Source organism: Podarcis liolepis (genome assembly GCF_965112155.1).
Source record: "Podarcis liolepis genome assembly, chromosome: 11".
In the NCBI taxonomy this organism is placed as follows: Eukaryota; Metazoa; Chordata; class Lepidosauria; order Squamata; family Lacertidae; genus Podarcis; species Podarcis liolepis.
In genome coordinates, this window is record NC_139565.1 from 30,537,885 (window position 1) to 30,565,410 (window position 27,526).

A 27,526-nucleotide genomic window follows, 5' to 3' on the forward strand; every position below is an offset into this window, starting at 1 on the left:
TGGGAAAACCATAGCTTTTACTATACGGACCTTTGTTGGCAAGGTGATGTCTCTACTTTTTAAGATGCTGTCTAGGTTTGTCATTGCTTTCCTCCCAAGAAGCAGGCGTCTCTTAATTTCGTGGCTGCTGTCACCATCTGCAGTGATCATGGAGCCCAAGAAAGTGAAATCTCTCACTGCTTCCATTTCTTCCCTTTCTATTTGCCAGGAGGTGATGGGCCCAGTGGCCATGATCTTCGTTTTTTTGATGTTGAGCTTCAGACCATATTTTGCGCTCTCCTCTTTCACCTTCAATAAAAGATTCTTTAATTCCTCCTCACTTTCTGCCATCAAGGTTGTGTCATCTGTATATCTGAGGTTGTTGATATTTCTTCCAGCAATCTTAATTCCGGCTAGGGATTCATCCAACCCAGCCTTTCGCATGATGAATTCTGAATATAAGTTAAATAAGCAGGGAGACAAAATACAACCTTGTCGTACTCCTTTCCCAATTTTGAACCAATCAGTTGTTCCATATCCAGTTCTAACTGTAGCTTCTTGTCCCACATAGAGATTTCTCAGGAGACAGATGAGGTGATCAGGCACTCCCATTTCTTTAAGAACTTGCCATAGTTTGCTGTGGTCAACACAGTCAAAGGCTTTTGCATAGTCAATGAAACAGAAGTAGATGTCTTTCTGGAACTCTCTAGCTTTCTCCATAATCCAGCGCATGTTTGCAATTTGGTCTCTGGTTCCTCTGTGTGCTGGTCCCGGGGGGGGGGGGAGGTACTATTACCGTCGCCAAAGTTCAGTCCAGAGTCACTAGCAGGGTAGACGATCACTAGATGAGACGTGAGGTCCGAAACAGGGAGCCGGGCGGGGGAACAGGAACGCTGGTAGGGCAGAAGCAGGAAGCCAGGCGGGGAACAGGAACACTGGTAGGTCAGCAGCGGGCAGCCGGGCGAGGAACAGGAACACCGGAGAGTCAGAAGCAGGAAGCCGGGCGAGGAACAGGCACACTGGGAGTGCAGATCTAGGTCTGGGTAAAGCAGGTACTCCACAACGACATTGCTCCCACAACCTGGGACTGGGCTGCCTGACCTTTATCTTCTTCTACGGCCGGGGGCGGTCCCGGCCCCCAGGAGCCCCGCCTCTCCTGGCCTTAAGGCGAGCACTCCTCCTGGGAGAAACCAGTTCCCTTCGCCTCTCTGCCCTAAGCCTCTGCAGTTCAGGAGAGGCCGAAGGGTTACTGGGCCCCGGGGGAGGCTCACCTGTAGACACTGAGTCCTCCAGCACCTCTGGGGCCAGAATGGTTTCACCTGGTGCCTGCTCCTGAGGATCTGGCACAGGTGCAGGCTCCTCAGCATCTAGGCCTTGCCCCAGTTCAGCCGGCCCTGGAGGCGGGGACTCCTGTGCCAGCTGGGATTCCTCCGGTTCACTCTCAGACTCGGAATCCCAGGCCATCACACCCTGCCTCTTCTAAATCCAGCTTGCACTTCTGGGAGTTCTCGGTCCATATACTGCTTGAGCCTTCCTTGTAGAATTTTAAGCATAACCTTGCTAGCGTGTGAAATGAGTGCAATTGCGTGGTAGTTGGAGCATTCTTTAGCACTGCCCTTCTTTGGGATTGGGATGTAGACTGATCTTCTCCAATCCTATGGACAAAAATGCATATACTAAAGTGTGCACATAAATGCATATATTCAGGAAAGCTGCTTATAAAATGTGTATAGTAGGAGAGAGTTGCACAAAAATGCTGACCAATTTTCATTAGACCTTTTAAAAAATCACAAACTTTTGTGACAACACAGAGAACTGAAGACAGGAAAAATGAAAAAACAAACAAAAAACAAGAGAGAAACCAAAATTGACAAATTCACTGCAATGTAGCCAGTTTTTATGTCCTGGAGACAGACCAGGGTGAAGCCAGGCTTCAGTCAGGTCCACTGCCAACACACTGCCTTCAAGCATGGACACAATTGGCCAGTTCAAATTCAAAGCTACAAGCGTCCCGTCACTCCCCGTGGACCGGCTGAAGCTGATGACGAACAGACATTTGCATGGGAAGCTTCAGACCCCAGGTCATAACCACCATTGCCACTTGAGAATGGTATGTGGTCTTTATGGTCATAGAATGAAGTAAAAATCAGCAGGCAGATTCTGTAAAGTAAGGCCCACACAAGCACAGGCAGGCAGGAGGCAAGGATAACAGGGAGAAGAAAACATAGATAACTGGAAAAGGAGCCAAGGGCTTTCCGGAGTGGAGGCAAACAGGTTGTACTATGCAGTTATAAACCTAAACTACATCCTCTGATTTGGGGTGAGAAAGATGAGGGGCACTTTTGGGAGCAGCTTTGAGGCTGAGGGGTGGGGCTTCAGAGAGCAGGAGGAGCTTGCTCAGGGCTTCATTGGACTGGATTAGGAGACCTCACAGGGCAGAACCAGCCTGCAGGCTGGCGCTTACCATCCTCTTCCTAGGGAATCAAAGGTCTGAGGAGCTCAACTATTCACATGTGTATGGTGGTTTAAATATGTAAGGACAATGCACTGCCTTACAAATTCTGGAAGTTTTCTGTGGAAAAGGAGACTGCATTTCCAGTGTTCATAATCAAGATTTGTCTCTATTCAGACCGTGCCAATCATGGGTAAATGTAAAAATAATTGACAAACTACTTAAGTACGCACCGAAGGTTTAAGCTCATTTAGCTCCATTTACCTAAGAAGAACTAAATCAGATTAAATTCAAGTACTTCTGCCGAAAAGGGCTTGAAATAGTAGGTTGCTCATATTTTAAACCTTAACGTAATATAAGAAAATAGCATAAGGCGCTTTCTCAAAGAAATGCTACGATTAAAAATAGTTACAAAGCAGAAAATGGGAGAATACATATGAAGTATCATTCACAGCTAATGAGTTAAAAAGATACCACAGTGCATTTATAAATCACTATACAGTACCATGTAGTTTATTTAAATTCGCTGTGCCTCATTATAACTGATCTATGCACCTTTTGGTCCGAGTTGATTAGGAATGCTGTAGCTCAGAATAGCTTTTAATTCAGCGAAACATGGTCTGACCTTTACCATAATCCTGTGTGAAGCACACTATAGTTTAGACATTAATAATGATGCTACCTCTTCTTTATACTCGTAAGATGCTCCTTAAAAAATTTTGTGTTATTAGTTAACATGCACAAGACAATTTATCAAAACCAAATTATCCTTCTGTGTATAACTACAGTACTTAATTCCAAGTTCTTCATCTCTCATAACTATTACCCACTCTTTAAAAATGCTAAAAACTAAAATATAATAGTGCTGTGCTAGAGTAATAAGTCACAGATACATACTTACTAGCTCCCTATGGATTTCCACCGTATGCGATTAAGAGACGTGTGCAACATGATGAACGTATTACAAGCTCAAGCATCTCTTGTGTGTGACCTTTGTCTTCATATTTAAGTATAACATTTCCTTAAACCACCTTCTGGTAACTCTGCCAGCTAACTAATGATTCCTTCTATTCTAAGTCACATTAAGCCTCAAATTCTGAGCTGAAGATGGGGGAAAAAAGGAAGCCACACACTAAACGACTGTTGCATTGGTTTGCTGAAAGCAGACTCAAAACTAAAAACATTGTGTTTTGCATTAGATTGAAGCAAGAGACATCTCTGCAGATCTAACTTTGAACACAAGACCATTCTTAATCATTTTTATTGGGTTTATATCATCTTCCAGAGATGGAGCAATTTACTAGATCCAAAGCATATTGGCTATGCATACTCAAGATGGGGAATCTGTGGCTCTGTAGATATTGTTGGACTTCAACTCACAACCGTCTTAGTCAGCATGGCCAATAGTCAGGGATGGTGAGAGCTGTAATTCAACATCTGGAGGGCCACATGTTCCCCTTTCTTGAAGTAGACTGCAGAAAGAAAATCAGAGTACCCAGGAAACATTTAAGTAACAGCTATATTCAAAAATATATTCAAAAATATATTCTTAAACCACTGGAGCAGGATGGGGGGGCAGTAAAAAGAGAATTATGTGAATCTCATTGCATTCTTCAAGTGTTATTTTTCATCTCATTCCTACTTAACACATTACTTTTTGTTGTGTTGATGTACTGTATATCTCACTTGCTCAAAAAATATTTGTGGCTAAACACTTCCATGGCCAACTGCTCCAAGGCACCAGCATCTTGAAATGTTGCCTTTCTGTCATCATGACCAGAACATACATTTACCCAGTCTATGAGTGGGTAGTTAAAGTCACCCATTATTACATCATTGCCTACTTTTATGCCTCTTTCATTTTGTTCTCCATCTCAAATCTATCCTGGACATTTTGGTCAGGGGTTAATAGTACATCCTAGTACAAATTTACTCTTGGGGCCCAGTATTGTCACCCACAGCAATTCTGTGGAGGAGGCTGCCCTCTTGGGATTTCTAGCTTGCTTAACTCTGCGTCCTTTTTTTGACAGATTCACGCCACCACCAGTATGCCCTTACCTGGTCTTTCCTACAAAGCTTATATCCTGGGATATCTGCATCCCACTGGTTCTCTTGATTCCACATATCTAGGTTTTCTCTTAAAACCAAGTTTTCCAGCTTACTCGTCTTGGCTCAGGAGCTTATAGTCTGAGCACATGGACAGCTATACAGGCTGTGTGTCTCCAAATGTCTCTGGCCATGTGCATGTTACTGTTTCGTCTCTTTGAATTACTATCACATCCCTCTGCACTTTCATTGCCAAGATCTACGCTTTTCCCATTTAAACCATCACAAACATTTCACTGTCATCTCTTAGGGACAATTTACCCTGAGCTGGTCCTCCTCAGCTATCATTGGACAATCAGCTTAAAAGTTGCTCTGCCACCACGCTTAGGTATCAAGCAGTCTGGTTCCATCCCAGTTCAAATAAAGCACATTCCTCCTCCCCAAACATTCCTTAGTGCCTAATAAATTCAAACCCCTTGTTCCAACACCACCATCTTGTCAATGCATTGAAGCTCCTCTGCTTTGCCTACTTAGCTGGCCCTGCCCATGGAATGGGTAGCATTTCAAATAAAGTTATCTTGAAGGTTTTGGTTTTCAGCCTCCTTCAATAAGCAAAAATTGCCTCCACTCTTCCAGTAAGGGGACTCAGGAGCACTTTCTGTGAGCAAAACTCTACGCATGGGATCTTAGGATCTGGCCCATTGGCTTGAACTAAAGCAGCATCTCAGGCTTGGCAGCCAAGTAATAGTCCATTCATGAAATGCAGACTCAACATGCATTGTCCACTGCCACTAATCTGCTCCTTGTATGAGAATTTCAACATCCATACAGAGCTCAACTATCCAGAACAGCATCAATCTCAGGATGAAGTAACTTCTGAACCAGTCCTCAGAAACCTGCCATTTAAGTAATTTGAAAACTGCAAAATGTTTTTAGTTTTGGACAAAAAGGCTAAACCCAAAATATAGGCCAATCCTACATCAATTAGGATTTTGTGTGACGTTAAGTGTGAGCTACTCATGACCAGCATGGCCAGATGGAGATATGCAAAAAGTATTAAATCGAAACAAGTCCAGCAGAATGCAAGCCGCGTATTATACAAAACCCCATATTTTGGTTTTTAAATATTTTGCAATAGTGTAATTTAATAGACCCCACTTTTAAATGCATCAGAGGAAGGAAAATGCCTGAGACCAAGCACTACTTGATGGGAGCTCTTATTTCCCCTTAAGTGAGAAACTGCAGAGACCACAATGCAATGGCAAAAGCAGCTTAAACATTCTTACATTAAATTCTTAGAAAGATCCTCTCCAGCTTCTCCTTTGCACACAATCAATGGATTACTTAACACAAAAGGTCAGTTACTAGCTCCTTCTTTCCTTTTCAGGCTTCTTAAATGAGCCTCAAGATGGTACAGAAATATTTAACCAACGATCTCCTGAGTTTGGGAATTGTGTGTTTAGTGAAGAAAAAAGAAAAAAAAAGGAAGAAAAAGCTATAACCTTTTACTGAGTATATACAGCACTCATGATGAGGAGAGCTGAATTTTCTTCAAGGAGTAGGTTTACAGAGAGACGGCAGAAAGAAGCAGCCTCCTTTATTGCTCTTTGATTGAGAAAGATAAAATATTTCAGTATTCATAGATATTTCAAAGTGCTTACTGTTTGGAAATTTGCCTGAATGCTTCATGATTAAAAACAAGGGGTTGGATCCTGCGATCATGTGAGTAGTGTACAACTTACAGAAAAAGGTTTTCCCCCGTCACCCCCAAAATGGAAATGGGAAAAGCTCCTGAATATCTGCTCTTCTTCTGGAGCGTTGGGGTTAGAGAAGGGGGAGAAACTCACTTTGGTTTGTGTTTTAATGCAGGCTGTTTAATTCATAACGATATGCAAATGAAAACATGGTTATCTGCAGTTATCTCTGACTTTTGCAATGCAGTTCTCCTACCGTAAAATGTATCCACTGGGGAAAGTGTACACTTAGAAAAAGGTGTGTGATTGGTGAAAATAACATTTTAAATGCACTAATTTGTAACTTAAGACACATATGAAAATGTGCATGTCAGGAGAAATGCACCTTACATTGCTGGCAAATTTTTGAGAGGATTTTATATATATATATATATATATATATATATATATATATATATATATATATATATATATGGAGGTTTTGGTGTCTTCGGGTGTCTTCCCGTGTAAGAGTTGGGGTGTCTAGGCGACGTTTCGACGAGGTCTCACTCGTCATCTTCAGGCTGGTGCTTTCGGCTTCTTGTTACTGGAACAGAGCAGGATCTCAGTGTTTGAGTTCCTATAAATACTGTTGAGGGGGTGTGGTGTATAGCCTCCAACGTTCTGGGCAGAGAGGAAGTTCCCAGGTTAGTGTGCCTTTTCTTCTTTTGTTCCTTAATTACTTGAGGGATATCTTGAGTGATTTCTTGAGTGATATTCTGAGTACCACTTAGGTGGGTCATTAAGTGTGGATTAGTTGCTAAAGCTTTCGTGTCTTGACCTCTTGAGCTTGTGAAGAGTTTTTCTGAGAAGATGGCTGTACTGCACTTAGTTGTGCTCTGGCTTGGCTTCGTGTATAGGGGCGAGCTGTGGTTTTGTGCCCTGTGCCAGCCAGATCTGTGTAGGGATTGCAGGGGGGTGCAGCATCCGGAGGTGCCACTATGGTTTGGCTACTGGATGGTGTCTGTAATTTATCTGTGGAGAGGGTCTGGGTTTGGGTCTGGTGTGGTTGATTGGTGATGGCGTTCTGTGTGCCTCTGGTTCTGGTGTCGGTTTTTGTGGGGAGGGCTAATTTCCAGATGTCTGGCAGGCGGGACGTGTCGTCACGCTTGTTCATGTTGTGAGGGTGTTTCTCTATCTCGATGGCTTCCATGATTATTCTCTTGTGGTGATGTTCCATGTTAAAGAGCAATTTGGAATCTGCAAAATTAATTTCGTGTCCTGTTTCTTTCATGTGTTGGAAAAGAGAGGAAGTTTTTTCTTCTTTTTTGACGGCATTCTTGTGTTCTGCGATACGTGCATTTATTCGTCTGTTTGTTTGTCCAATGTACGTGGCTGGGCAGACTTTGCAGGGTATTTCATAGACCCCTTGGTTTTCCAACTGGATTTTATCTTTGGGGTTTCTGAGGATATTGGCTATTTTTTGGTTGGTGCAAAAGGCTGTTTTGATATTGTGTTTATGGAGGATTTTGCTAATTTTATCTGTAGTGCCCTTGATATAAGGAAGGAGGGCCATGCCATTGTTTTCTTCTGTGTCTTGGTTTTTGGGGGGTGTTTCTTTTTGGATTAGCTTCGTAACCCTGTTTTGCTGGTATCCATTGGCGATTAACACATTAGAGAGATTCTGTAACTCAGTTGTCAAGTGGTCTTTGTCAGCCAGGCGTTTGGTTCTGGAGATGAGAGTCTTGGCTACGGAGTTTATTTGTGCAGGGTGGTGGTGTGATTGTGCATGTAAGTAGCGGTTGGTGTGTGTTTTTTTCCGGTAGATAGTGTGTCCTAGGGAGCCATCAGGTTTTTTGTAGATTAGGACGTCAAGGAAGGGAAGTTGGTTGTTGGCTTCTATTTCCATAGTGAATTGTATTTTGGGGTGTAGGCTGTTGAGATGTGTGAGGAAGCTATCTAGTTTTTCTTTCCCGTGTGGCCAAATTACAAAGGTGTCGTCAACATATCTGACCCAGAACGTTGGAGGCTATACACCACACCCCCTCAACAGTATTTATAGGAACTCAAACACTGAGATCCTGCTCTGTTCCAGTAACAAGAAGCCGAAAGCACCAGCCTGAAGATGACGAGTGAGACCTCGTCGAAACGTCGCCTAGACACCCCAACTCTTACACGGGAAGACACCCGAAGACACCAAAACCTGCATTCCTGTACCCGTGAAAATCTACGAAAGCATATATATATATATATATATATATATATATATATATATATATTGCAAACTGCTGCAGAAAGGGGGCAAACTGAAGTAAAGACAGGAAAAATGAGAAACTGAGAGCAAACAAAATTGACAGATCCATACACACACACACACACACACCAAGTATGGCAGAAGAGAAGGTGGAAACATTTATAATCTGTTTCATTTGCTCCTCCTTCAGGTTCTTCTGGTCAAAACTGCCAGGCAAATTAGACACTGAAGCTTCATGGTCCAGCTGTGAAGGAAAGGAGGAAGGATGAAGAAGGAAGGGGTGTGTTGGCAGGAGGTAAACTTCCTCTGTTTCTTCTGCTCCCAGCCCATCTGGTTTGAGGAAAGGAGTAGTTCACTGGTGACACGAGTTTAGAGAAGCACAAAACTACCTAAGGCATGCTCAGTCTATTCACAGGAAGAATAAAGTTGCATCTCACCCCAGGGAGCTTCTACCTGGGATTGCCAGAAAGGTAGCTAAGTGTTAGACTAAGAGGCATTCAGTTCAAATAGAACTAGATTTGTCTTAATGTTCTTTGTCTTGAATTGTATGATGTTCGCTGAGGTTAACATAACTCAATGATTTGTACCCCACCCATTTGACTGGGTTTCCTAAGCCACTCTGATAGATATGTAATGAATGTGCCAGACAAGGCTCCCTAGGGAGAGCATTCCACAAGCATGGAGCCACTGCAGAAAAGGCCTATTCTCATGTTGCTGCACAGAAGTGTCCTATATCTGGGAAGGAGAAAGGAATCAAATGGAAAAAGCATTGTTCAAAGTAAATAGTTCTCAGTTGTTGACAGGTAGCATATGCACTACTTTGAAAGATGCTTTCACTGAATAGTACAGTGGTACCTCGGGTTACATACGCTTCAGGTTACAGACTCTGCTAACCAAGAAATAGTACCTCGGGTTAAGAACTTTGCTTCAGGATGAGAACAGAAATCGTGCTCTGACGGCGCGGCAGCAGGAGGCCCCATTAGCTAAAGTGGTGCTTCAGGTTAAGTATGGTTTCAGGTTAAGAACGGACCTCCAGAATGAATTAAGTACTTAACCCGAGGTACCACTGTACAGCAGACAAGTTTTGCAGCAGTAACAAACAGGCTTGGTCAACTCCTATCCGGCTAGTTTCCAGAGCTTGCACTTAATTTTAGCTTTAATGTTAAAATATTGCCTAATCAATGCTGTGGTGCAGCTACCTAAATCTCTCCCTGGCCACTGCCATTTCCATATTCCTACATGCCAGCATTCCCATTAGTCCCTGAACTGCCATTTTGCACTTGTGTCTTAGTGCTCTCCAGGCCATAATGGGCTGTGGCTGCTGATCTCAAATCCATTCCTCCTCGCCCCCACCCCCAAAGGCAAGGGAACTCAGTTCCCACCTTGTCACAAATTGTCTTGCCTGTTATCTGTCCTTCCTTGCCTGCCATCCACTCAACTCTGTTGTTTCTTTCTTATTTTTATTGCAAAATCCTCAGTTATGATTAACTCTGTTGTTTCTGAGTTAGAAAAAGACACACATAAAGACACATCCTGAGTGGCAAGGGCAATTCCAACCAAAATGCGCCCCCCCAACCAAAAACATAATAACATTTTAATTTTAATTTTTTGGGTTTTTTTGTTTTTTTATTTATTATACTTAATTCAAAAGTTACAATACAGCTTAGTCCACTGCCATAATGTTACAGAATGATCACTCTAGTCCACAATCCCACGTCACTGTCATGCTGGCTCGCTAAATACCCTCAACAGGAACTGAACTACCAATCTGGTTGGCTAGACATTTACAATCAATATATCAATAACTGTTTGGCTGCAGTAGAAGATGTTAAATTTATTCAACTACTTCACGTTAATCAATCAATCAATCAATCAATCAATCAGAGAAAGGTTTTTCTTTATACGCAAAATTTGCTTATGTTCAACAAATGGACACAAAGCATGTGAAGGACCTGAAGTACTAGCAGCAGAGGAGGGGGAAAGAAGACAATTCTTTGGTTCTGGAGTTGCTGATGTCACAAACCTCTCAGCTGCTGATGTACTGTCAGCTGACTTCACAATGTTTGGCCCCAGGAGGAGGTGGTCAATACTTTAAGAAGCCAATTTCTTCTCAAGGAGTGACAACCTTCTGATAAGTAAGGCTTATTTGTAAAATTATTTAAATCCTGACTTTTGCCCTTAACAAGGGCCTCCAAGGCAGCTTACAGCTAACATAACAGCTCATCAAATAACAACTGAGAATATGGAGAAGAAACGCTAAATTTTCAGCCTGAGACACAGAAGCCAGCACATTCAAACAACAACAGCTACAGCAGGAGAGAGGTTGGTTCTCAGGTGGCTCTGCAGTCCGCAATTATTTAAAAAGTCCACTTTTAGAAACCTAGGAAGCTGCCTTATCCTGTCAGACCATTATCTAGCTCCTTGTGACAGACCCCGACTTACAGGATTTTTGCAGTCCAACCTGCAGGCGCCAGAGAATGAACCTGGACCTTCTACGTGCAAAGCAGGTGTGCAATCCTTCATCTCTTCCCTCTGATGTTGAATGCAGAGGACAGGAAAATTCAGACATGGAAACAGTCCTTCGAACATCTTGGCTTCTTACCCTTTGGGGCTTTGCAGGCAATAACCCACACTTTGAAACACAGCCACAAAAGAACTAGATGCGCAAGATGCTCATAAGGCTCACACAAGTTGTATTTGGAAACCTAACTTGTTTACCCTATGGAGAAAACTCAAAGGATTAATCTCTGTGGCATTGCCAGCCCTCCTTTTGAGCAAAGAGCCTTAAAATCAGAAAGAAGAAGTGGGAGGGAGACTGAGAAGGGAGCCGTCGAGGCTATAACAATCTAATTATTCACTGGTACACTTTTAACGAAACATGACTCCGTTTTTCTATCTAGCAGCCTCCTACAATACTGTCTTTCCAGTGCTTTAGTTTGTATAGCTTCTTTAATGAGGAAATGAAGATAGAGGATAAGTTAAGAAGTTAAAGGAAGGAATGGTTGCTTTTATGTTGGGAGAAAATCATTGCTGCTCTGGGAATACTCTAGTGTATAACTTGAAAAATGCTAGTGAACGCCTCTGTTTTATATTTTGGCAAAGCGCTTACCAGTGGATATTGCAACGTGCACATCTTAAAAGAACTACAGGGGCAAATTTATCATCGTCTTAGGGCATGTGAATGACAACAGAATGTTTGTTATTAAGACTTCATCTACTCCTGCTGCTTATTCTTTTTCTAAAGTCATAATCCTCTGTACATGATGTGGTGGTTAACTGCTGTGGAGATGATTGTCAGAATCTGCTGATTATATCTTCAGGTAGGGAATACGAAAAGAAGAGCCAATAGGATTTAAAAATTATACCATGACAAAAATACATATTATAGCACTGTGGTGCCTCTGTATATCTGATTGCAGAGACTTCCCTGCCCTGTTTACTTGTGCTTTGCACCTACCTAGAATAATTCCATTATTTGCAAAGGCACCACCCCATTTATTTGACTGCAGATTGCCAAGGAAAATAGTTCTGTTATCCATTTGCAGAATGTAGAACTATATAGTATCAATATCCATGGTAGTTCTGGTTAAAATAGCCATGATATTTTAAAGTCTATTAACCATCCTGCTGGCATGAATGCATTTTACTTCATAATGGCAGACAGCTGTACTTCACTTTTGAAGAAGAATGTATTGCTCACTTTTCTTAATGGATAACATGAGGTAAACCAATATAAACTAACTGAGACTTTCTCCTGCAAATTTTTCCTCTGTGGGGCATATCAGGTTGGATTTAAAGCTGAAGTTAATGAGTGCAATATCGTAAGTAGGCCTGCAACTTATGTGGGGGGTTGTGTTCTGTACCTAAAGCTAGAATTGCGTAGTCAAAACCCATTGGGTTCAATGGCGAATGAGATTGACAAAGGCATTTTCCCCAGAACCCCGCACACTTTTGGGCCACCTTTTTATTTATTTTTTGCCACAAACGTAAAACTGAATGATTACAAGTTAAATGTGCACAAGTTGCAGGCTTACTGTACCTCTAATCAATGCAGCCCAAATGGACAGGGATGCATCAGTTCACATTGGTTCCCCAATAGTGTTGTCAGATCTCCAGGGCTGACCTGACGTATCCAGGTTTTCCCAACCCCTCCAGATAGCAGAGGAGGGTTTTTTTTAAAAAAAAAAATAATTTTTATTAACAAACCAAATCACATTAGTTCCAAATTACAGAGCCAAATTTTAAATTTTTGTTGGGGGTAACCATGCTTCGAGCTCAGAAAGGGATCCAATCATCTCTATTGCTGCTGCTTTGATGTTCACAGTTCTGTCCAATTGATGTTCACAGTTCTATCCATTCCTCTCTTTGTTGTTTCCTCATCTCTTCTTGTTGTTATCGTATATTTTTCCTTTCTTTGTAACCTCTGATAGTCTCCAAAAGCGAGTTGAAAACAAACGTTGTCATAGTCCTGTGTGGATTTTCTCATTAATCCAAAAATCATATTCAAACAGCAGACGTCATTTCAACACTTCCATATAAAACAGTCTTAGCATCTGCTCATTAATTTTTGCAGGCTTGTCACTCCCACCTCGATCTTTTCAGGGGGTTCTGCCAGGTCAAACACAGAGTCCAATATAATAACAAAGCCATGGCTTCCTCCCCCTCTTGATCATCAATCCTGCAACGAAGCCTGCCTGTCATGGCAAATCTCTTTTTGTAACTGCGTCATTCCAAAAGCCTTTCATTCCTTTCCAGATCTTGCACAAACAAAGCCTTTCGTTAATAATTCGTTTCCACACAGTTCATAATCATCCCGCTTATAATCAATTGTTGCAACGGTTCTTCTTGGGGGGGGGATTGTTAGGTAATCACATAGAGAAAAAAAGAACAGTCCCCCCCTTCCGTCCCGTTCCGACATACCGACATCTTTGATGTATCTTCTTCTTGATATATTTTCCTGTTGAATCCAGCCCGTCGCTCAACTTCACAGAGGTCGCTTCAAATAGCAACCTAAACTCCCTTTCTTCACTCGAAACATGTGCATTTGCTGCTCTCTAATTGTTTATTTTGAGCTCCTGCAACCACATCGCGCAATCAGAGACGGCGTCCGGGAGAGCGAAAAACCCACATGAGAGCTGTGCGCCTAGTGCCCTCACCCCCTCCTTCTTTCGAACTTGGGGGTGATTTATCGGCAACCGCAGGCAAAGGCAGTGTTTTCCCAATTCCCTGGGAAAACTAGGGAGGCTAATTACTCCCATATTAGCTTCTTAATTACCTCGTGTGAGCCGGAGAGATAGTATTGTCGGCCATCTTCCAATGCGCCCCTAGCGGGGCCCCCAGCAGAGGAGGATTTGAATCTCCAGATGGGAAAGAGGGCCTTAAAAAGAAATGGCATCATCAGGGACTGCCCCTAGATTTCAAGGTTGGGCCCTGAAATCTCAGGGTCTCGGGTGCACCTGATCTGGCAACCCATATCACTGAATGGGAACTGATAAGCAGCCAGAATCTGTTTACTTGTTGACTGTAGCATCAAGTGATGACTTCCAAGTATGAACAGGCCACCAAAGATTAATCTTTATGGATAGAACTTCTACAGACTGCACTGCCAACTCTATTTTTCAATGCAGACGTGTCACACATGTGCCTAAACATCATGATGTGTTACATAATCAAGAGATAAATTGCAAAGTACATGCATGTTTTGTTGCCTCCATGTGGTGAGCATGAACATGTCTGTGAAGGGCAGTTCCTTTCTCCCAGATCCTTCTGGCACTTTTATGGGTATTAGATGTGGCACAAAACAGTTTAGACAGGCGTGCAGGAAGTTTCCCTTTGGGCCCTTAAAACTTTCATCACTTTCTTAACTTCCTTTTCCCCCCTCCTGGGTTTCTTGGAAATGCTAGTTCTCAGCATCAGCAACTTGACCAGCCATTTGTCCACTCGTGGCTATCTGCCAAATGAGCATCATTAATTCTGCAAGCTCAGGGGTGCAGAGTTCAGATCTACTGCACCTAAAATGGAAAATTAATCACCCACGTGCCGTAGAACCCATATTAAAACTTTAGCAAGATTGGTTTGGTGATGTGATGCAGGCAAACTGTTCTGGTTTAAACTTAATGGTTTCTGATCAGAACCATTCATGTGTAATATGCATATGCAAACCATCTAATGGGCAGTATTCTTTTTAAACCTCCAGATGATCAAATGCCTTTTAGTCGTACTCCATCCACTTCTATCTTCCTAGCTAATGTAAACCTTCGTTCTCAAAGTCAGGAGTGTAAAGCTTTTCTTTAAGGCAGGAAACCTGTTCTCTAGCACCATGTTTACTATGTTTATTGATCTGAGAGTTAATAGAGCAGTAATCAATATACACATAAAATACAAGCCCTTTGAAACCCACATATTCCTGTAATCGGGGTGAAAATTTTTTATCCCCATTAAAAGAGAATTCCTTAGAAATATAGCTGCCCCATTTATGGCTAAATTTTAGCTCTTTTAGAGTTTCTGAACCTACAGTTTAAAACACACACACACACAATATGAAGTGCTTAAGGTGGCCTATAACAGTTGAAGCAAGTGCTAGTACCTAACATCGAAGGCTAAACAGGGTAAGGAGAGCAGGGAAAGCTAAGAGCAAAAATATTTAAAAGCTTTTCATAAGTTATGGCTTGTTTGGACTGCGGAACTGACCGATGCTTGGCCAGACAAGATCAGGGACTGCACAACTTCTCCCTTACCACACAAACTTTGCGATCTGTTTGGGTTTGCCAGCAGTTCTCTTGAAAATACCTCTGAGGGGGATATTTGCTTAGATCTTATTAGTGACTTGTATCAACAGCTTCGGCAACAATAGGTGGGCTTTTAAGGGAACAGGATGCAATGCAACCAACGTTATAATTCTCGGTGATGGAGAAAGAGATAATTTTCATTATTTTCTAATAACAACAGACTCATTTCAAAACTGAGTGAGGGGAGTTGGCTCATAGGGGAGCCTTATGACCAGAATTTCCTGGACATATCCAAAATACTGTAGTCAGCAGCAGTGTCCGGGCGGGAATTGTTTAAAAAAAGTCTGAAAAAATCCAGACGTATGTCGGTTTTTTGTGACTTTGCCCCCACACCCCAGCTCTTGGCACCCCTACTATATCTAAACAGTTTTAGTCATTCGTGTAGCAAAAGTGTTTGCCATTTTTATAACAGTACAGCGTTTGGCACTAATGAATAGCATGATTACTTATTTGCAAGCACAATGCAGGAGGAGAGGAATTTTGTGTTTCTTTTTCTTTCTGGATTTGCTTGCTAATGCACTGGTATTAAGTGATGACATTTTGAAATGCCGTATGTCTGAATGCCAGTTGATTATTTTGGAACCCCTCTTCCCCCTCCCAAAGAAATCTGTTCCTAAACAAAATGATCTAGTTTTATGTTTTGAAAGAAACTATTTACCGTTTCATCAGTTAAGTGTTTGCATCATGCTTTATAAATGTAATGGCTGCCTATTGCCTATATTGTCTTGGTCCAGGCTGACAACAAAAGGATAAATACAGTGCGTACAGCAGGTCCCTCTGGTTATACCATGAACATGACACATGTCATCCTGTGATAAATTGGCTCTGTGTCTGTTCAATTTCAAATCCAAAGCTCTGGAGGCAGAGGTGTTAGGAAGCAGGCATAATTCTGGCGAGCAGAGGCCTCAGATGCACAAAATTAGCGTGCATGGAGCAGATAACAGAGAGCAGGAGCGAGACAGAAAGGAAGTTTGCACAGGTTTGACGACTTCCTGGGGTTTAGGTGGTATTGGCAGATGTTAGGTGTGAAAAAACATCTGTAAGCACGATAATGAATGTTACCAGAATTTGAAGTGACAACTGTATCAAGCACAAATGCTACCTTGTCTCTGCATTTGCATACCAATTAAATAAAAAAAAAACAAATATTGGATTCCAGAATTTGTTTGACAAATAATCTGCTGGGTTTACTCAGTACATCTGGGTCAGGCTTTTTGGCTGCTTGACAGCTGCCGTATCAAAGGAGAATTTAAGCAAAAATATGTATCCAGATTGCTACCAAGTGCTCCACTTTAAATAGACATTAGAGATGGGTCAAATTGGCTAAGAAACGTATGGGATCTTTAACCATGGGGCTCCCAGGCTCTTGATATTACTTGTTTTGCTTTGCATAGCTGACATGGCTGGCTCCGAGGTTTCACTCTCAATCTCTTGGATTAGGATAATGAGGGTACGCGTTTGCCTCAGAATGGCAATGTTTAATTGTTATGGCAGAACTTTTTTGGTGCCATTCTTAAACCCCGTTCAATTAAAAAAAGGAAAATGTTATAAGCTTTTATTTATAAAAAAATAATAATCTTCAACAAAAAACAATGTATCTAGTTTTACTTGGAATGCTCATATATTTATTTATGTGTGGTATAAAGAGTGTGGGGCTAGGACTCACAAAACCTAGGTTCACAACCCTACTCAGCCAACAAAACTCATAGGACAAGCTTTGGGCCAGTCAATTATCTCTCATCTCAACCTACTTCAAAAGGTTGTTGTGAGGATGATATTTGGGCAGGGGGAGAGAGAACTATGGATGTTGCCCTGAGCTCAGAGTCAGGATGGAATATAAATAGTAATAAATAAATATACATAATAAGTACATAAAAATGAATCTCTGAAGTAGGGATCCATCTCTTTTGCTTACTCTGCAACATACCATAAACACTGATCATAAGGTAGACATAAATGGTAATAATAAAAAAGAACACTTGCACGCTTTCTCTTTGTAGATATTTATACACATCCTTATAGCATTCTCTGGGTGGTTCACAAGTCAAAATCAAAACCATGAAGTACAAAAATACATGAAAATAAAATCCAAGAGTACAGCCGCTAATAGAATAAAAGTTCAAAAATGTATTTAAGACCAAAAAAACAACAACTTTGCCTGGCACTGAAAAGACCACAGGTACTAGATTACCCTTTCTGGGGAGACATTCCATAATGGAGATACCAATACTGAAAGCTCTCCCTCTCAGCTAGCCACCTCTGGGTATCATTTAGCGTGGATACCCAGAAAACTGAGAGAAAAGAAAATTGACAGATTAGTCTACCCCTAGTTATATTGCATGTATGGCAGTGAGAGCTGGACAATGAAGAAGGCTGATGGCTGAAGAATTGATGCTTTTGAATTATGGTGCTGGAGGAGACTCTTGAGACTCCCATGGACTGCAAGAAGATCAAACCTATCCATTCTTAAGGAAATCAACCCTGAGTGCTCACTGGAAGGTCAGATCCTGAAGCTGAGGCTCCAATACTTTGGCCACCTCATGAGAAGAGAAGACTCCCTGGAAAAGACCCTGATGTTGGGAAAGATGGAGGGCAGAAGGAGAAGGGGACGACAGAGGATGAGATGGTTGGACAGTGTTCTCGAAGCTACCAGTATGAGTTTGACCAAACTGCGGGAGGCAGTGGAAGACAGGAGTGCCTGGCATGCTCTGGTCCATGGGGTCATGAAGAGTCGGACACGACTAAATGACTAAACAACAACAACAAAGTTATATTGCCTGCCCTGCTCATCAAATGATCAGTCTTATGACCCAGGAAGGGATGATTTGCATCCCCAGTAGGGTGCTGGCTCTGCACACTTCAGCACTATGTTTAATGTTTAATATTAATTTACTGTCAGCACTGGAATCTTGGATGGTTCAGAAAAATTTTCTTGGGAGCCTCAATCAGGCCTGTCAACTGGGGGTTAGCTACTCCTGGGCTACAGTCTATGAATTGTGAATGAAGAAGTTAGATGTGGCTACTCTGAAAGCAACAGTCTTGTGTTTCCTCCTGCTCTTTCCCCTGATGGTGTCTAGTAATAGAAAAGATATGGCATCATGTCCCCATGAAGCCCCCACAAGGAGTAGTCAGTGAAGTACAGCAGGGGTAGGGAGATGTCACCATCACCCTTTCTAGATTACTAGAAGATGCATGGGGCTGTGTTTTTCAGAGGAAGCAGAAGGTCTTCTGCAACATCTCTTTCCAGCCTCAGTGACACTAGTCTCTTTATTACCCACAATTTAAAAGATATTCTGCATGTGACTGTGGTAAGATATCAAAATATGTACACAAGGTGAATATGGTGCTTTAAGTACTTAAAATGTAAATGAAGGAAATCCTCTCGGATGCATCTGGATGCTTTAGATATGTCTGAGCCCACTTCTTAGAAGAAAGTAGGGCAAATATATTTTTTTAAAAAAGAGCTCCACATATGCAACAGAGGTTTTCTTGTTTATACAGTGCATTGCAAATTACCTGTAAAATATCTAGCAGGTAACAGCTCACATGTTATGGAGTAGCATGAAAATCACAGTAAAACAAATAGTATGTCAGTACTGAAATGTATTATAAGCAACTTCGTAACTTGTCGAACTTGAATACCGCTACGGGGTACCTTGAATGTTTGGAGGGAATACGTTGTGGATAGGAAACATGTTCTTGCTAGAATAAAGGAATTATTTTGACATACCAGCATTCAGTTTTGCTTTCTGCCTTTATGTGCAATGGCAACAATATACTGAAGTCCAATACAATGGAACTTCGGTTTTCAAACGTAATCTGTTCTGGAAGCCCATTCGACTTCTGAAACGTTCAAAAACTGAGGTGCAAAGGGCAGTCCGCAAATTTACAGTGAAAATTGAGAAAAATATAGTGGTACCTCAGCGGAAACCATTCGACTTCTGAGGCATGTTCCAAAATGGAAGCATTTACTTCCGGGTTTTTGGTGTTCGAGTTCCAAAATGTTCGTCAACAGAGACTTTCGAAAACTGAGGTTCCACTGTACTGTGTTATGCTCTTTAGAGCACGAGAACCAATGAGACACATAGAGCAATCATAATCATATTTAGTCAAAAAGTAAGTTTCACTAAGTTTGGTGGCATATATTCCCATGCAAATGAACACAACTTTGATTTTCAACGAGTTCCAAATGACAACTATAAAATAATAATAATAAAATCTGGAACAAGATGGAAACTGATAAATGTAGGCTTATTAGCCCACACAAAAGAGAGCAAAATCTCGTTCTGGGATTTGTGAGATGGTAGAATTTATCGCTCAAGGGAAGTAGTGGGAAGGAAACCTCTTTGAAAACTGAATGGGACATAGCAGCTGTGATTTTCACTGAAAGGAAACTATCCAGCATCAACAGCAGGACATACGTGATTGGATAGATTTTCCCTATCTTTTAATATCTGTGAATCCGTAATTCATTATCAGCATGCTACACTTTCCTAACCCCCTTTTCTCCTTGCCCCTTACAAAGATTTTGAAGTCTCAACAATTTTCTTAGCATTTGAAAAGCAAGTCTGTCCTAGAGAGCTCTGCTGTAGCTCAAGATCACTGTTGGCTTTTTATATCTATGGAGAGTGCAATATGCTGAGCTTATTTTATGCTTGCATTATCTTTGCCTGAGTCCTCTATCTTTTTAGCCTTTCATTTTCTCCAGTTTTTATTTCCAGGGGTGTAACTAACCAAGCTCAGCAGAGTCATACAGAGAGCTGGGCATACACCTGGGGGAAGAATTCCATTAATAGCTGTTCAAATGTTTAAATGCATTTGCTTTGAGCTTCGCCATGCCTCTCCTGTATTCATGTATGTTTTAAAGCATTTGTGATCAAACTGGATAAGCAGAAACAGAATGTTAAATTCACACGCGTCAGTGTCGCTGATGGATTTATTTTACATATTAATTCAATTCATATCTTGAATTGTAAATACCCAGTGCAATGTTCATAAATACTGTTGAAAAACCAAACATTTTCTGAGTCAAGGGTACCGCCCATTCCACAGCCTGCAGGCCAGGAAAGTAGGGCAGAAATTTTTTATTTATTTTTTGCAATACTCTTGTGGGGAGGGGAAATTCCCCCCCCCCCAAAAAAAAGGAAAGAAAAATGGATGGGGAGTGGGGAAGGCTTAGTGCTTCTGGTTTAAAGATTTCTTCTTCTAACTAGCAGCTTGGCCATTGCTTGTATTGGTGGAGCTGCAGTCAGCAGCCCAGCAGGCTCCTGTCCTTCCCTTCCCCCCCACTGCTCCTAGGCTGCCATTTTCTCTCCTTCCCTTCCAACAATGCCTCTGGAATGATGCCACATCCTGACATGGCACCATTCACCCAGAGGCACCGAGGGCAATAGCAGCCTGCTGGGCTGCTAATTACGGCATTGCCACGGCAAGCAGCAGCAAAGCTGCTCCTTAGAAGAAACCAGATACAATGCCGCTACTTTGATAGCTGCAAATACATGGGATGGGTAAATGTGTCAATTGCAGAGCCACCTGGATTCTCATTTTTCCAATCTTAGGTTTTGCCACATTTTGCAAAACTTTGCTTGAATTTCATCATGCATCTTTCCAAATACACACTTTTTTGCATTTTGTATGGTATATTCATAAATACATGTATTTTAATGCACACTTTCCCCTAAAATAAGCGTTTTTGTTCCCCTTTAGTAGGTGGGAGATATCAGTCAACCTGTTTTATTACAGTCATAAACGAGCAGTTTTGTAGATGGAGATAGATAGGGATGGGACAGAAATTCAATATGGTTCGTATTGAAAGCCAAATATATCAAATTTGCACTTTCCAAAACGATATGAGAACTGAAAAATAGCCATCCTTCAAAATTCACGTGGATCCAGATTTTGCAATATACTTCTCCAACCAATGTTTACATATATTAGAAACTAGAAGTAGCAAAGATGGGTACAACACGGAAGCTAAATCTAAGACAACAAAGCCTGTCCAAACTCCCTTCTCACTATACTCAAAGTTTGTTTTAAACTGCCAACTGCTCGCCCCAGTGTCGCCCCCTGCTCACTCTACTCAAACCTCTACCATTGTTTAGAATTGCCACTCCTTTGTCAATCCAAGGTCCAATCTGTGATTATTCCCATTTCAGAAGAAACACAGTTCTTTGGAATTTCTGTTCACTGTTGTTTTATTTTGAGCATTTGTACCTTGCTCTTCAACAAAAAAGGCTCCCAGAGGGGCTTACAATCATTCAGTCAAATGAGACAGCAGGCTTACAATCTTCCCTCCAACCTGAACCATTTAAAGTATGTCTAAGGGAAACACAGCATGCCTATAGATGTTTTCATGCATGTTTTATCATTGCTTCTTTAGTGAAACCATCACTCGAAGGTCATATTGGCGCATGTACCACCAAGAGTATGACAGTCATCAGCTTTGTTTCAACTCTCTTTTTTGAAATTTCTGTACTAGCAGTATGAAGGTCATTTAGATGTTTCACAAGATGATTCCCTTGACATTAGGAAGAGCTTCTTAAAATGTCTGCCTTTTGAAAAGTTTTATTTTCCCCATGATTAAATGTTATGCTACAGTTACTTGTGGATATCAAATAATTTCAAGCATAGTGGGATACAAAAATAAAATAGCAGCTTTCTAAAACCACAAAAAGACAGCCAAACAGACAAGATGCTTATTGTAAATAGCACAAAACATGCACAAAACTTATTTTTATTTTAAAGAATAGCTAGTCTCTCTATTAGGTGGTGTTTGGATCTTATTTCAGAACACCTGAGCTACCTTCATTCTCCCCATTAAGTCCCCCTTTATTTCAGTGCACATTCTATTCACTCTGCACTTCAAATTTAGTCATGTAATTAGTTGAACTATAGACATGTCTACTAATTTTGACTGGGTTGTCAGTAAACATGAAGATTTAAGTTCCATGGTCTTTTAAAAGAACATTGTATTTTTTTCCCGGATACACGTCTGTGTACACAGGTGTATGTAGCATGTTATCTTCACAGCTTCACCAAAGTGTTGCAAGAATACATTCATTAATATATATGGAGTTTCGGGGTGCCATAGTGATGGGGTCTAAATACATCTAAGATGTGGTAGATAAATATTTCTGGAATGTAATGACTGAAATAAATAATTCAGTGTACAAAATTGCACCAAAGTCCCAGAATTATATTTAGTTACTGGTATTTTCCAAATTCCCCATTTAGTATTTGACATCTGGAAAAGAAATGGATTAGGTAAAACCCCTACTAGATACTTTCACATCAGAATCAGTATTAATAAATAGTATTTTAGTTAAAGGCAAGGTCACCTTCAGTCCTCCCATCTATTATAGTTTTAAACCTATCTAAAAAGTGTGCATTTAAGGCAAGATTTTTATTGGACACCACTTTGGATTCCATTTTGGCCAATAGAGAAGAGCCATTTTGCTTTGAGGTGAGAGCAAAGTCTAGCTCCTGGAAACCTAAGACTTTGTGTATTTCCGTTCCATAACTTAGGGAAACAGTTGAGGGAAACTCACCAAGCCTTATTGAGGACTCTTGGGGCAACAGGGCTTTGTATTGCCTTTTCCACCAGCCATTTTCAGGGCTGAAAACTTCTCTCTACCCTACACAAAAGAATTGAGGCCTCAGTGCGTACAGAATCATGCTTTGTATATTGCTGTCCTAAAAGAGCCCATCCCAAAAATGACATCGTCGTGATAAATGCTGGCTGGATAAAGGTCTTTCCAAATCTAGAAGTGAGATGTGCTTCATTATGGGAATCTTTGTGACACTCCTTTCTGTGATTCACAACTTCTCGCTTTATTCCCAAGATATAAAAGCTTGGAGATTAGATATGACATCATGGGAAGGGTGATTCTAGGACTAAGGTGAAACTGTGGAGCACCTTGGTTATTTTTTGCTATTGGATGCTGCATGTTCCTTAAGTAATTTTGTTACATTTATAGTATTTAAAACTGAGTTTTTTGGCTGTTATTATATTTGCTATTGTTTTGTTATGTTATGGAAATTATTTTTGTATTTGTTTGAAATGCATTCCTGTTTACTTTGTTGTAAGCCACTTTGAGCATGGTGTGAGTGGGTGTTTGTGCATGTGTGGGTGGAAAAGTGTCGCACAAGTAAAATGAATGAATGAATGGAGGTTAAACATACTCCATGAATTTGTCACATCCTCTTTTGAAACTACTCAAGTTGCGCACATGCGCATATTGCAGCTTGCAGACTTAACATATAGAATAAGGGAACAAGAAGAACATAAATTTAGAGAAGATTGGAAAATGTTTATTGAATATATGGGGGGGAATTGTGTACACTTGAAAACGTTGGCAGCATTAAGATAAGTTCAACAGTGTAAGTAAGTTCTGATGGATGTGATAATGGAATACTGAATGGTTCAGTTTTTGTAAAATATGCAGGGATTTATGATATGCAAAATGAAACATGGAAAGAGAAGAAGGGAAGTCATTGATGTTTTAAGGATGTTTAAATGAGTATTCTAAATTGTAAAACAGAAAATTTAATAAAAATTATATTTAAAAAATAAAAGAGAAGAATTAACAGGGAGGGAGTTGATGGCCGTTACTACATCTTGTGAGATTCCTCAGTTTAAATATGCACAGTATAGTTTTGTCAGTTGTCTCCCCAGCTTTACAACATTGGCTCCAGGGACTACTACTATTATGATGACGGGAGATGAACCTCTGTCCACTTTCACTACACTGGGCATAATTTTACCTCTATCATGTCTCCTCTTAGTCAGCCTTCTTATAAACTAGCAACCTTTCCCCATAAAGGAGTTGTTCCAGCCTTGTAATTATTTCGGCTGCATTTTACAGAACCTTTTCCAGCGCTATAATATCCTTTGTGGGGTGAGATGACCAGATGACCACTGTACACAGTAGTCCAAGTGTGATCTCGCCATATATATTTTATAAAAGCTTTGTAATATCCACACTCTAAAGGTGTCATCCACCAACCTTTCTGCCACTCTCAGTTTCTCCAGGCCAGTTACCTTGGCCTGAGTGAATTCCTACTCTGTGGGCCAGGAACTCATACCACAATGCACACACCCATACTCGCAATGTCTGCCCAGCAGGCAGATAGTCATGCATGCAGCCAGTGGGTGACAATGAATGGAATTGTGAGTATTTGATTTGCAGCAGAATGTGTCTAATACTGTCTGCCATAATTCAAGCAAATTTACATGAATAAATTGGAGAAAGCCAGTATGGTAGTAGGAATAAAGCTGACTAATTATGTTTAAATTCAAATAATCTGTTTAAGGGTCAACCCTCCAAATTAGTAGAGTTTTCTATATTGCTATTATAAAGCATAGACGGAGCGTCTCAACTAAATTAAATTTTTAAGCTGCCTCAAGAAAGAAGTAAAAAGATTTAAATTGTTGCTGCAGGGAAATTTAAGCCTGACACATAAAATGGCAAAGTGATAATAAACAGCCTGAGATACAGAACTTCAGGTGCTGTTTGTAATTCTCTATTCCTGCTTCCGTGCAATTTTCTTGGTTCTTTGTTTTGAAGGTAGAATTCATAAGAAAACAATTATACATTGCACAAACACCTTGAATGTATAGTCTTCTCATGTTTCATACAAGTCTGAAAATTATCCCATGTAGTTTAGCTGTATAAAATGGGGTAGCATTCATTTCAGTATTTAATATAATCCCTGATTGACATCTTATCTCCCTACCCTGAACAAACCCATCAGCAATCCCCAAAAACAGTAACACACCAAATTTTCACATAATCTCAAATGTGTCATCAATCGGGAAAGGATTTCAGACAACCCATATGTGGGAAAAGATTAGGGCATGGGCTGTGTACATTGCACTGCGAGGAAAGGAATGGGCAGCCTAACACCTGCTCTCCATAGCCTGAAAAAAAAGCCCTTAGTCCCTGTAGCTGCCCCAGAGGAGGAGGAGGAAGGCAAAGTGAATGGGATAGAGAGACTGCTTACTACAGTATAAATCCATGCAAGCTTGAATAGGGTCATGACGTCCTCTAGTCCCTCTGCAAAACATCAGTCACAAGCCAACTCTGCTCAATGAGTTCACCAACTTATCATGCACATTACCAAACATGCACAGTGTCCTTGTCATAATTCTGTGGTCTAAATCAGTCTCCCTGAATAGCTTCCCAGTTTACTAACAAATTTAAGGTGAAGACATATTGTTTTGTTTTGTTTACCTGTCAGGAGAAAGAAGCCATAGAAAGAAACAGTCCACTTTAGTGGATGTGCATCATAACTCATTATTATTATTATTATTATTATTATTATTATCATTATCATTTTATCACAATCCTTTATCAGTGGCTTTTCACACCCTTTGTTAAAGGTTGAGGAAATGGCTTCCAAGGGGACTGGTGTCAGGGAAGAGAAGGAATGTTCTCCTGTTGCCAAGTTGACCCTGGCACTCTCTCACCCCAATACACTTGTGTATAGTTGATTAGCTGTGGCAGAATGTAGATTGGCACTCTTGTTACTTTCAGTTGGATGAACATTTCCATCTAGTGGGATGAAGGTTCATTGGTTAAGGGTTGTGGCTCAGTAACAGAGCTCATGCTTTGCATGCAGAAGGTCCCAGGTTCAATACCTGACTGGGAATGTCTCCGGTCCAAAATCCTGGAGGAGCAGACAAAGCTGAGCTAGATGGACTACAGGTCTGAAAGAGTATAAGGCAGATTTCTGTGTTTCTACACACAATTAGTGAAGTGTGTGTGGGTTTCTATGAGGTAAGACTTAGTGATTACAGCAAGAGCCTATAGCTAACAGAACTGAATTGTCAAACAGGGCAATGCAATTACTTATGTGTATTTCTGAAAGCCTGGGCCACTCCTACTCTCAACGTGACTGGCTGTCAAAGCCCCCAAGCCACAAATCATAACCCAGAGCTCAAGAGCCTATGACAGTAGCCCAAACTCTGACAATCTTATGTGACTGGATATCATGTATTAAATCAGACACAGGACTCAGGATCCTGGTCCAGACTCAGGATCAGGCAAACACAGACCACTGCATACATAACAATTGGTCAGCTGTAACTAGTGACTATGTTGGGGTGAAAGTCTTGCTACATGGTGTTTATGGGCAAGTAAACCACCAGCATAGTGCAGAATGGCAGGGAGCAATGGCTTGATTTCCTTGGCAATGAAAACCTGTTCGTTCTCTCTCTCTCTCTCTCTCTCTCTCTCTCTCTCACACACACACACACACACACACACACACACCCTTCAGAGTGAGAGTAGCACAAGGGAAAACCACACATTTGTTCTCAGCTATTTTGTCAGTTGGCCAAATCTGGCTAGCTATGGAGAGCTACAACATCATCACATTCACTGCATGGTCCCTGATTGGCCGGGATCATACAGTGAAAAAACAAGCCTTGAAAATGATGCAAAAACAGCAGTATGTAAAAGCTCTGAACAACCACAGACACGCTCACAAAAATTATGTGAACATTTGGTACTAGGAGATTTGGAAAAGACACCATGAGCATTCTAAGGTGGGGATCGCTAAATGCTCTGCTGACATCAGCATATACATGTGTGCAGTGTAGGATTAGATTGTTCCTATCTGTCACACACCAATTAAAATATTAAGCAGACTTCTAGAAGTGCTTACAAAAAGAGGCTCTGAATATTATTATTTTTTCCTTTTCAAAGAGTTGAGTCTTAAAGGATTCTTTTTTTAAAAGCAAGTTACATGCAAGCAAAGAGGAGGATTTACAACAGAAGCTGAGTGGCAACCTCATCAATCCCCTGAAGTCATTCTGCAATGGAAATGTCTGGCTCAAGCATCTTTCATAAAACCCATTTTTACTGTATTTTTTTACATTTGTATCCCACCTTTCCTCCAAGGAGCTCAGGGTGATGCACATGTTCGCCTTCTCCCCATTTTATCCCCGTAACAACCCTTTGAGGTGGATTAGGCTACGAGACGGTGACTGACCCAAGGTCAGCTAAAGAGCTTCATGGCTGAATAGGGCTTGAAGCCCATTTCCCTAGTCTTAGTCAAACACTCAAGCAAGAAATTATCGCCTTTCAGATCAAGGTTTTATTACTCAGACCAGACTATTAGGATTCAGCCAGTAGCCAAAATACAGAGTTAAGTATTCTGGTTAAAAGTGAAATAAATAAATTAAGGCCTTATGTATATAATAAAGGTTCATAAATGTACCAAGCAAACACGCACATAGATATATAGGCCACATGTCTGAAGCAGCCATGGAGCCATTTTGGAGCCATTTACTCCCAGGCTGACCAGGTGTTTTCTCTGCAAGGTCAAATGA

The 27,526-nt window shown here is 41.0% G+C and overlaps 2 long non-coding RNA genes across 4 annotated transcripts in view; one reads left to right on the plus strand and one right to left on the minus strand.

Moving 5' to 3' along the window:
* Window positions 1-27,526, minus strand: part of LOC310688738 — a 474,996-nt gene that overhangs the window by 343,328 nt on the left and 104,142 nt on the right. The gene's annotated exons all lie outside the window — the stretch shown is intronic.
* LOC310688806 lies at window positions 10,434-27,061 on the plus strand. The gene is made up of 2 exons (XR_014517201.1): window positions 10,434-10,539; window positions 26,933-27,061. It is a non-coding gene; the product is annotated as an uncharacterized lncRNA (long non-coding RNA).